General features: G+C 35.9%; 1 long non-coding RNA gene across 1 annotated transcript in view; it reads right to left on the bottom strand.

Moving 5' to 3' along the window:
* The window catches only part of LOC310883602, a 15,687-nt gene extending 3,517 nt beyond the window's left edge, over positions 1–12,170 (bottom strand). The window contains exons 1-3 of the long non-coding RNA XR_014573604.1: positions 11,603–12,170; positions 9,681–9,763; positions 4,951–5,070 (exon numbers count right to left, since the gene is read on the bottom strand). This is a non-coding gene — a long non-coding RNA (uncharacterized lncRNA). The remainder of the gene's footprint in view (positions 1–4,950; positions 5,071–9,680; positions 9,764–11,602) is intronic.
* Between the last annotated feature and the right edge of the window lie 235 nt (positions 12,171–12,405).

Raw genomic sequence — 12,405 nt, forward strand, 5'->3', positions numbered from 1 at the left:
AAGGGGGAAAGAGAGAAAGAGAGAAAGAGAGAAAGAGAGAAAGAGAGAAAGAGAGAAAGAAAGAAAGAAAGAAAGAAAGAAAGAAAGAAAGAAAGAAAGAAAGAAAGAGAAAGAAAGAAAAAGAGAGAAAGAAAGAAAGAAAAGAAAAAGAAAAACTAAGAAAAGGATAATGAAGAAGGAAACAAAATACTAAAATATTTGTAAACAAGAAACTGTTTAGAATAAATTGCTTACTGTAAACTCAGTTAAATAATCCTCATCAGCCCCACATGCCAACACCCAGATTAGCAAGCAGTATAGCTGATCTGCTCCATTCTACTTTCTACATCCAAAGTTCTACATTAAAAGTTTAGTAAGCAAAGGTGATCTGGATGTTATTTTCAAAACAAAGATCTTCCATCAACATCAAAACAAACATCTTCAACTTGCACGAATCAAAACACTAATGTAGATGTCCCAGCTTTTTCTAAGTAGAATGATCTTGCGTGCTTTTCAGGATCTCCTGTTGTACCAATGACACACATAAGAAAGAATAAAAGTTCTGTTCCTGGTCCCCCATTTTAATAGTTATGAGGATTTAATTCACTGGTTGCAGCTATATTAAATGCAGTTCTTCAATGCACATAACCATCTGCAACTATACACATTCAAAATGAATGTAAAATACTGCACCACATAAAAGTATAGAATCCTGGCATAATTGTGTGAGTAGGATGTAAAACGTGAAAGACAGGAGATAATTTATTATTGAAAGTGTAAAAATAACATTTTGACTGTAAAGATGTTTTCTAACACATACACAAAAATGTTTTATTAACATTCCAAGAAAATAAAATGGGAGCTTCATCTAGAACTATAATAAGCACCTGAATGCATAGTCTTATTGACTTTATAGCAAACATATCCTTATGAACTGCTCTGATTTTAATGTTATACTTCATTTTATAAAAAGCAATTTTGTTTAAACACAAGCTGTTTTTTCATAAAGGTGACTATCTAAAGGGTATTATTTAAAGTAATGTTTTAGGAAGTCTTTATTCTTTATGAAGAAAATATTGTTTAATATTTTGGGGGGCAAGGGGTTTATGCATTTTATTTAATGTTTCAGTCTAAGCAGAATATTGACTCTCATCTTCCTTGGTTTTGTAGTTACATTATTAACAAATATTTTCTTTCTCCAAAGTTTTAATTAATCAAAGTTTGAAACTTGTGTTGAAATATCTTTCTCCTAGAAAGTATACACACAGTTGTTGGTCTGGGTATTCTTTGTTCGGCTTTGTTTTTTCATTACTTTTCCTTTTATCTTAAACTTGGCTTACAATTTTCCTGCCACTACACTATTACGGATGTGCTCCCAGCAATGGCTGTGATAGTGGAGAGATGATATTCAGAGACCAAGAGGGAGTACCCAACTGCACTACTGACCACTGAAACTAGGGATGCTCAAAACAGGTCTAGAAGACAAAAATGTGCTTATATTTATGGATGATTTAGCTGCATGATTTATCTACCTGATTTATAAGACCTACAGCAGTGTTTCTGTGAAAGAGAGAAATTCTGCGCTGAATTCTTAAACGGAAATACATTGAGTCTCCTGTGGTTGACTAAGCATTTCCAGAGAGAAAAAGCAAACAAGATAAGAATATCAATTGGACAAGAATAAAATAAATGAACAAACAAACAAACAAACAAACAAATAAATAATAATAAAAAAATCCAAAAATATTCTTTCATATTTTCTTCATAAATTGCAAAGGTAAAGAAGAAAGGGGAAATCTATTCCCTTCCCTGACTGCTTGTTTAAAAATAAATAAATAAATAAATAAAATAAAATAAGACAAACAGAAGAGATATTGTTCTCCACTCCACAGCAACTCTTGGAGAAACAGGAAAGGCTGGGATGCTGTTGAGGCTTGATAAATTTTATGCAGTAATTCCAGAGGGCAGTTGTTGACTGATGTACTATTGTTCACTGATCTGTAAGGCTGCAGAGTTCTTGGCATTGGCTATGTTAGTATAACAAGTGGACCCACTTGATGTAGGAGCAGTAAATATTGCATGAGGTAGATCATTAATGGGCCTTTTCGGTTCGTGCTGCCAGAACTGTGACAGATCTCCCATGGCTCAGTAAGGTATAAGATATTTTTCATATCACTTGTCCATTTAATCTGATTTATTTAAAGGTCAGAAATTTGAATTGCTGTTTGTATTTTGCAAAGCTTGATTTCTTGAGCTAATATATGAGAACTGCTGTTACAGATCTGAGCTACTACAGATTAAATGCTTGTATTTTCTGTTGTTTTTTAGTATGTTTTTTTGAACTGGAGAAGGACCAAATGATATCAGGGACTAATCTTTCTGACAAATGAGCTATAGAGTATCCACTAAAGTATAAGTATGAAAAGAGATAATTTAACGTGGCATTTTGTTGGTGTTCAGGAATTAAATTCCTGATATAAAATTACAATGCAGTGGGAAAGATTGGATAACCCCACATCCATACTTCTCAAGTTTAATTTTATCTTCTTTTCAAGAGAAAAAAATAATTCATTTTAACTACAACAACCAGTATAAGTTATAATGATCTTATATGCCCCTCAGTAATGCTAAAAAAGTGTAAGAGGCTTTAGTGGCCTAAATTAAATAGGAAGTTAGAGCAGTGTCCCTCCACTGACTTTTGACATTATCCTGATACTGAAAGTACTTTCATTAAAACAGGAGAAATATGAATTTAGATCATGTCTACCTGAAAATGTAGTTGTCCCAAAATTGAAGGAATCTCTTGTGTGCCACAACCCACAGGAAAACACAGGTACATACCAACCTTCTTCCTAACTAACAATGAAATTTAAGGAAAAAAGGTGAGTACCTTGATTGCCAGGCCTGGATGCTCAAGTGTTATTATATAAATCTGAGAGGTTTATTAAAGCATTAGAGAACTCTCAGAGCAAACAGGGAGGTGAGTTTTTTAATTTCCAGTGTAACATTTATTGCTGTCTTGAGATAAAATCTTTAAAAGCAGCCTAATTCACCTGTAATATGCAAGTCTTACTCTGAATCATGTTGTAAGGTCCCATTTAAAGCAATTAAAAGTATGTTCAAATCGGTCTTTAATAAACTAAGCAAATATTTTTAATTTCATCAATTTACACCCTTTGTTCAAAAAAATACGGTTAATATATGCTTAAGTGTTTGGTTGAATGATTAACAATATATTACATAGAAACAGAATAAAGGACTTGCAATTCTTGGAGAATTTTAGTTTAATTATTATTTTTACCCCACTCTTGCAATCTTGAATGATGGCTTCGACTTTGTACAACCCAGTAGCTTCTATTACGGTTACTTTTTTTTTTTTTTTTTTTTTTTTCAGTTGGTGTAACACATGTGAGGTCTAACTTCGAAAACTAAGTTATGAATACTAAACTTTGCAGGTTGGTGTTACTGGCATTACTGTCATGCTGGAGCAGACCTGTGATACACCCTGTCCAATACTCTTCCTGTGAGAAGGGCCAGTACCAGATTTTCCAGAAGCAATTCACTGCATACAGAGTAACCAGTATCTTGTGTAAAGACACTAAGTACACCCACACATAGCTTTCTTTTTTTTCTTTTTTTCTCTTTTTTAAGCATTATGGTAGCAGTACAATACTGTACATACCTCATGAGTCTCTAAAAAGCCCCAAAACCCAGCAGGTGCAGCACAGCATGTGCACAGCTGACCTCAATGTAAGAGAATATGAGAATAATGTGCTGTAATAGCAAAAAAGTTAAGGACACAAGGAAAGATCAACTGAGAATGGCCTAGAAGGACTGACCACTGGAGGCACACCTTCCTCACCTGTCCTGTACAAGCAATATATAAAGCACATACACTTGGACTTCTCACTGACATGCTCTGAACCAAAATACAAAATACTGCCTGCAAAGCCTAAGTAAAAAGTAATTTTCTACCCAGTGCTGTCACACTTGCAGCTTACTGTGGCGCATATAGTGTCTGAAGACATGAAGAGACAGCACTGACAGAAATGTAGTTAACTGATCCTCCTTGCAGCCTTTCACAGCTTGACCATTGTCATGTTGGGTTGTGCTGTCTCTAGGGGTGAGAAGAATCAACTCCCTCCAGCTAATCTTGTCTCATCTCTATTCATTATCACTCCACTGCTAAATGTGCTGCCTCCCCAGATCTCCTTGCAAACTGTTCAATTCTGTCAAAAAAGATCTGTTGCCCTAAATAGTTACCTAAGCTTTTTCTCCTTAAATGACAGCTGATATCTTTATTTGAAATCAACTGTCTTTACACAGAGCCTAATTTGCTTTTGCCCCTTCCATTGCTGTTAGAAACTTTTTCAAAGAGAGCTCGGAAGTGTAGATGCTCTTAGTGTACATTAAAATGTCATTTCAATGCCTGTTTGGATATTATTGATTTCAGATAACAAGTAGGTGAAGGAGTCCAGGGAACAGTGCTGTGTGATTGTTGCTGTGACACAGTCAGCCAACACTACCCTGGACAGAAGATTTTTTTATCAGAATCAATACAGTCTACTTATTTCAGGCTCAAAGTTCCTTCAATAAAATATGGAGACGGATGGTATCAAAACACAGGTGATATTATTTCCATTTTGGCAGTCAGACACTTATATCACCTCGTTAAGAAGTTTTAACTTTGAAGTGATGTGCCTCTTTTCTTTTTAATTATCCTTATTTTTACTATTCAATGAAGCCTCTGTCTTTTATCCCGTATATTTTTTTCCATGTACTAAACTGATTTCATTTTCAGTTTCAACAAATTTCTTGAATTTCCTTTTCCTTAGAAACAATAGGACAACACCATTTCAATAGTAAAATACAAAACAGTAAAATCAGCAGTAGTTTTGCATCTTTTCATAATCAAGAACAAATGAAAGACTATGAATTCACTTCTACCACAGTAACTGTTAATGGTCTGACCTTAAATATAGATTTCAGCATGCAGGGTGAAAGGGTGTTCCTGAAGAAGTCACATGTCTTTATGAAAGTAAGAGGGTGAAAAATCAAGTCTCCAAACATTTTCAAGGAACTGAAGTAAAACTGGAAAATATGAAATAGATATGAAATAAGTCCTGAGTTTACCTGAGTAAATGTCTGCTAAAATGTAAGTATTCAAAAGTCTTTCTTCAGGATTTCACATTGCCAAAAATTATATTTAGCCACAAACATATTTGTTTCCAGGAAAGCTTTTAGGAGGAAGATTATCCCCCTGAAACAATAGTAATAAAAAGACCCCATTATATCTTGCCTATTGTGTAACCATCAGGAAGTCAAAGACAGGGAAACAACACGTCAGAACATAAGACCTAGCAATTTCATCTGAAACACTTTTACCAGATTTGTTGATGAATCATGTCCTTTGTCACTCAGGACTTGTCCAAAGATGAAACCTAAAGTTGGGATTAACTTTAGCTCCAACTCAGTTCCCACTAAAATCAATGGAGAACAATGGAAATGTGCATTTCTCCAGATACCCATAACTCTTTACTCTCTTGACTATTGAAGAAGCCTAGCTTGATGCCCCTCTATAAGAAGAGTCATAAGGTGGATCCAGGAAACTACAGGCCTGTCATCCTGACCTCAGTTCCAGGAAAGGTGATGGAACAGGTCATCCTGAATACGGTCACGCAGCATGTGCAAGACAACAAGGGGATCAGACCCAGCCATCATGTGTTCAAGAAAGGCAAGTCCTGCCTGACTAACCTCATCTCCTTCTATAACCAGGTGACCTGCCTGGTGGGTGAGGGAAAGGCTGTTTACAGAGTCTACCCAGACTTCAGCAAAGCCTTTGACACAGTCTCCCACAGTATGCTTCTGGAGAAGCTGGCAGCCCATGGCTTAGATAGGTACACTCTTTGCTGGGTTAAAAACTGTCTGGATGGCTGGGCCCAGAGAGTGGTGGTGAATGGAATGAAATTTGGATTATTTGGATAATTTCTTTGAAAATTCTGAGACTGAATTAATCAGTTAATGGATTCTGAATGTAGTTTTGCATTTATATCCTTAAAGCAATGAAACTGTGGCTTTATCTAGTTAAAGATCCAAGGTAACAGACACTAATACCAACTTGCTATACACACAGGAGACTAAGATGATGTTGAAAGTCTTCCCGAATTGTAAATATTACAAATACAATAACAGTGGTCAAAAGGGCTTGGTTGTGATTCTTCTTTTCTTTGATACAGTTTAGCTTATATCTTGGCACTTCTTTGTTCATTATCAGCAAGTGGGAGAAATCACTGTATTGTCTCCTCAAAAACTCTAGGGAAAGTGGCACAGAAATTTCAAACTATCCATTGTGTTCTTGCCATCTTCAAATCTAACCATTCAGCAGTGGAATATATGCTCATAATTAAGTAATATTTAGTTCATTAATTCCTTTGGGGATTGTTGATAATTATATTGCAGTATGATTTCCTCAAAGATATCATACAGGCCATTGATAAACAGCTGAGGAGTAAAATCAGGGGATTAACTGTAATTATAGCAAAGTGGTTTGCTATTAAACTAATTGAATAAAAAGTAATTGGATTATGTATGATCTTCAGTAGCTCCTAGACTTTAAACTTTAATTAAATTATCATACTTCTCATTCAAAAATGGAGTGGTTGAACGTTAGCTATTTTGACACTACAAATGTAGGAGAAGCAAAATATTTGTGCTGAATGAAATGCTCAGTGTTAGCAGAGTTTAGTAACAAAAGAAGCTCTCTTGCACAATTCTGTCACTGTTATTTTTTCATTTACATACTATTTAAACATTCTTCCTTGATTGAAAAAATTGTGAGAAATGACAAATATTCTATTCCTAAATGATTAAACACATTACATTCATTAAGCTAAACCTGATTATATACTTCTGTCTGAAAGTTTTTCAAAAGGAAATCTATTTGATTTTCTAGTAGCAATTCTATAAATTGTGTTGGATGAAATAGAGGAAAAAAAAAATGCTTGAATTGTAATTTTATTAAATTATAAGTGATCTATTTATAAAGTATTAATTTATTATTTTCTAAAGGTACTATTACTGAAAAGATTAATATTAAACAGAATTCTTGAAATAAAAATACATATTGCAAATGCAGAAGTAGAGCTACTCAATAACGTAAAAAAAATCAAAAGGTTCATGAAAAGTGGTTCTTAGAAAAATATTTTTTAGATAATAGAGCTAAGGAACACTGATTAAAACCAAATAAGACATTAGGAGGGCAACAAATGCATTCATTTATGAGAAACAGAGATGTTAAACCCCAGACTGATTTAAGAGTAAATCAAATTTACTACATGGATAAAAAGAGGCAAGTTTTCTAAGTGCACGATACATATAAAACATATAAAGTTTGTTTTATAGGGGTGGGTATTTCAATCTTAAATAAATAAGGACATCAAGAAAAAAAAAAAAAAAAGATAATTTTCCTACATCATTTAAACGCAGTCTCCGGTCACGCAGTTAACAGGATCAATTTGGGCCTATTCTCAAGGGCAAAATTTGGCTTCTAACATGGGCAATAAGATTTGAAAATTGATTCTTTACTCAAAAGGAAATTAATGTAACAAAAATAAAATTGGAGAGTTATGCTCATGCATTTTGGTTTCTTTGCCTTGCTGCTGAGTCCTGAACTAACCAAAGCCTATTGATCAACTCGTTGAGCAGACCTACCGAGAATGTTGTAATAGAACAACTCAGAGACAATAAAAGAGAGTATTAGCTTTTTAGAATCGTATTTAAAATATATGGGAATACCTTTGCAATGTTTCTCAGACAGCAGAAGTTAGATTTAACTTACATTGAAGATGAATTTGGAGATGAACCAAGAATAAAGACAACATACCTCGAGAACATAAAACTCTTCCAGGTGTCGGATGTTACTCATCAAACTCATTTCCAAAAGAAGATACAGTTGCAAGACGATTTTTAGACTAGACTCATCTTTAACTGAATTCTGTTTAATAAATCCTCAAACTGGAAGAATTTAACAAATCCTCAAACTTCATCTCATTCTACTTAAATTATTATTAGCATCTGATGCAAGATGCTTGATGCCTAATCAATGGTGACTGGATCAAGTTCCTTTTTAAAACATGCCTTCAGTATCCTGTGCAATATTCTGTCTTTGAGCTTGGAAGGTTAAAACCCACAGAAAGACCATATATGTGAGTCTGATACTCTTGAGTGAGTAACAGATACAGACTTCTCACGTTCAGCATAAATAAATAAATAAAATATTTTTGACAGGTATAAAGCCAGAGAGTTTTCAGAATTCAAATACAAGTATCATGCTTGTTTGTATTCAATACAAAATACAAAACCATGGTGTCCACTAGCAACTGGTCACCAGTGGTGTTCTCCACAGGTCAGTGGTGGGGTCCATCCTCATTAATATCTGTATTGATGACTTGGATGAGGGAATTGAGTGCACTGTCAGTAAGTTTGCAGATGACACCAAGTTGGGGGGGAAGTGTTGATCTGCCAGAGGGTAGGAAGGCCCTGCAGAGGGACCTGGGCAGGTTGGATCGATGGACAGAGGCCAATGGGATGAGGTTCAACATGGCTAAGTGCTGGGTCCTGCACTTTGGTCTCAACAATCTCATGCAACACTACAGGCTTGGGGCAGAGAGGCTGGAAAGCTGTGCAGAGGAAAAGGATCTGGGGGTGTTGGTTGATGCATGCCTGAAAATGAGCAGGCAGTGTGTCCAGGTGGCCATGAAAGCCAAAGGCATCCTGGTTTGTATCAGAATTAGTGTAGCCAGCAGGAGCAGGGAGGTGATCATCTCCATGTACTCTGCTCTGGTGAGGCTGTACCTCAAGTACTGTGTTCAGTTTTGGACCCCTCACTACAAGAAAGACATTGAGGCCCTGGAACGTGTCTACAGAAGGTCTGCAAACCTGGTGAAGGATCTGGAATGCAAGTCTTATGAGGAGCGGCTGAGGGAGCTCGGATTGTTTAGGGTGGAGAAGAGGAGGCTCAGGAGAGACCTTATTGCTCTCTACAACTACCTGAAAGGAAGTTGTGGGCAGCTGGGGGTTGGCCTCTTCTCAGAGGTAACTAGCAATAGGCCAAGGGGGAAGTAGTAGTAGTGCCAGGAGAGGTTCAGCTGGAAATCAGGAGAAATTTCTTCTCAGAAAGAGTAGTTGGACATTGGAATGGGTTTTGGGCATTGGAATGGGTTGCCCAGGGAGGTGGTAGACTCATTGTCCCTGGGGATGTTTAAGGAAAGGTTGGATGTGGAACTTAGCGACATGGTTTAGTGGGTAATATTGGTGGTAGGGGGATGGTTGGACCAGATGGTCTTGGAGGTCTTATCCAACCTTAATGATTCTATGATTCTATGATATTAACGGTGCATTTCACTGTCATGTAAGAGATTGTAGCTGTGGACGGTCACTCACTATTCAAGAGGATATTTCGATCTAATGTTGGAAAAATTAGAACAAGTAAATCTGTTTTGTTTTGTAGAAGCACAAAATAGAGAAAATTTTAGCAATTGTATTAAAATTGACTTTTTTTCTCTAGTAGGTAAAAGAAGATAATGAAGAAAATATATTTGCCATAAATTTATTTTTGAAATATTTCTGACAGCCATAAAAGACATAAAATCAGAGACATAAAAAAGTGATACAATCTGTTTTTAGCTGTTGCCCATACTCACCAAGAAAGTTATTCAAGTTAGCATGTGTTAGATAAACTCATCAAACTACTTCATCACAGTGCTCTCATCTTCTACCTTGACACCTAAACCAAATGTAACCGAATCATGACAAGTAATCAATAATAAAAATTCAGAAAAGCATAAAGCATTATATTGGTTGTTAAAAGAATGATTCTGTATTTAAATTTGAGCCTTTTTCTTCTCCCTTTCTCTTCTGTTGTCCTCCAGTTCTCTGTACCAATCACCATTTCTGTACTGTGTAGTCATTCTCCCTATATTTTTCATGACATAATGAATAGCAGATGGTGTGTACAAATACTCCCAGCTTTGACAAATACATAGCTCTGTTTTCTCCCTCCTTCAAGTACTTTAATCTTTGGGGAGAAGATGGAGCAATGACTACAAGATTATAGAGCACCTGCACCTCAGAGGATACCAGCCTTTAAGGTATTTTAGGGAGTGCCTCCCAGACATATGGATAGACTAGTTTCTGAATTCAGAAGCAGGTAAAGAAAGCACGCGGAACACGCTCTTGTAATGGTATTCCTTAGTGTTCTCTGAGCTTTCAGATTTCTTCAGGGATTTTAGGTGGCAAAATGAGTAGCAATATGGGTTATAACACCTTTAATCCCCACATTCCACAAGCAAGTAATCAGGTAAGCACCAGACTGAAATTCTTCTACACAAGAATGCTGATAATGTGATGGTGGGTTCACAGCGTCAGAAATTATATCCAAATATGAAAGCCAGTGATACTCTGGATTCAGAAGAGCTTTCTTGCTTCAAAGCCTACAAATGGTGTTAATGAGAATAAAAGGTAGATTTTTCTGCATGGCTCTGGAATTAAAATATGGAACAAAATCCTACTTCAAGCAGGTATCTGAAAAGATATTAGATCATAAAATGAAGGAGAAAGTAAAATAGTTTTTTTTTTTTTTTATTCCTATTTATATATCATTCACTATGAGCAAATATAAACATTTGTATTATTTATATTATTTTATTTAATTTGTCAGATATTTTGGCCATTTAGAAAATCTGGCTGTGACCTTGCATGCAAAGTCTGAGCTTATAGCAGTTTTTACAGCTGAGTTATCACCCCTTGAAGACTGGCATTATAATGAAAATGCTGACACAACCTTTACTACAGCAATGCTGCTATAATAAAATTTATAAGGGGCAATCAAGTCTCTAGGATGTCTCAGGCGTTGTCATCTCTTGATGCATTTCTTGGTACCAAAATGGATCTAAAGAGTGATCTTTCAAATGGTTATGTTATTGCAGTAGCTCATCAAAGTAGTGCTGGAAAGAACACTGAAGTGATTTAATTTTGAACATCTTTTTGTTGTTCTTTTGAGAAACACAAAATTATGTAATTCTTGAAGAAAAGGTAAGTAAAGAATTGTACTGAAGAATGCTGATGCTTGTAGACTACAATTATCATTACCTCTTATTCTTACCAAAATGTGTCATGGCATATCATATCATAAAAAGATTAAACCACCTATAAATTCTTTAAAAAAATAGTAACCAAAGACATATGACATTGAATTTTGACTTAAAAGGAGACTACTGCACACAGCAGGAAAATGTTAATCATACAATTACAGCTTAATCTCTCAAATATTTCATTCAGTTCATTCCAAAGGTTCAGTTCATTCGAGAAAATGAGGTAACAATAACATTAGTGGCAGCATGAAAAATATGAAATAGGGGGGCAGACACTATGTTTTCCTTTTCAAAATGCTTCTTAGGAGTTGCAGGCTAATCACTTAGTATGTACTTTTAAATTAAAGAGCACTATACCGATAAATACTCAATGAGAATCTTTCTATTTGTTATTCAGCATAAAAATGTTAGAAAATGTATCAAAGATGTGTATGAGATGAAATTCTAGAGAGATAAACAAAAAGAATTCTCACCATTTGGAAGTCAATACCTAAAACGCATTTGGTTCCTTCTGGAAAATACTTCATAGAAAGTCATTGTTGTGGTTTAACCCGGCTGGCAGCTAAACACCACACAGCCGTTCGCTCACCCTCCCCCCTCCCTCTCTGGGATGGGGGAGAGAAACGGGAAAGTGAAGCCGGTGAGTTGAGATAAAGACAGTTTATTAAGACAGGAATATAATAATAACAATAATAATAATAATAGTGATAATGATAATAGTATTAATAATAATAATGTGTAAGAAAACAAGTGATGCACAATGCAATTGCTCACCACCCGCTGACCGATGCCCAGCCTATCCCCGAGCAGCCGGCCCCCCACCCCGGCCAGCCACCCCTATATATTGTTTAGCATGACGTCAGATGGTATGGAATACCCCTTTGGCCAGTTTGGGTCAGCTGTCCTGGGTCTGTCCCCTCCCAGCTCCTGCTGCACCCCCAGCCTGCTCGCTGGCAGGACAGAGCGAGAAGCCGAAAAGTCCTTGGCCTGGTGTAAACACTGCTCTACAACAATTAAAACATCAGCATGTTATCAGCGCTCTTCTCATCCTAATCCAAAACATAGCACCCTACCAGCTACTATGAGGGAAAATTAACTCTGTCCTAACTGGAACCAGGACAGATATCCACCCCTTATTCCATACCATTTATGTCATGCTCAGGTTACACTCTTTCCAATACATTCTAATTAATCACCATTTTCATCTATGATATATAGCAATTATGGTAGTGATGACATACAGTATTATATAATAATTAACATACTACAATTCAAC

Source organism: Anser anser (genome assembly GCF_964211835.1).
Source record: "Anser anser genome assembly, chromosome: 1".
Classification (NCBI taxonomy): domain Eukaryota; kingdom Metazoa; phylum Chordata; class Aves; order Anseriformes; family Anatidae; genus Anser; species Anser anser.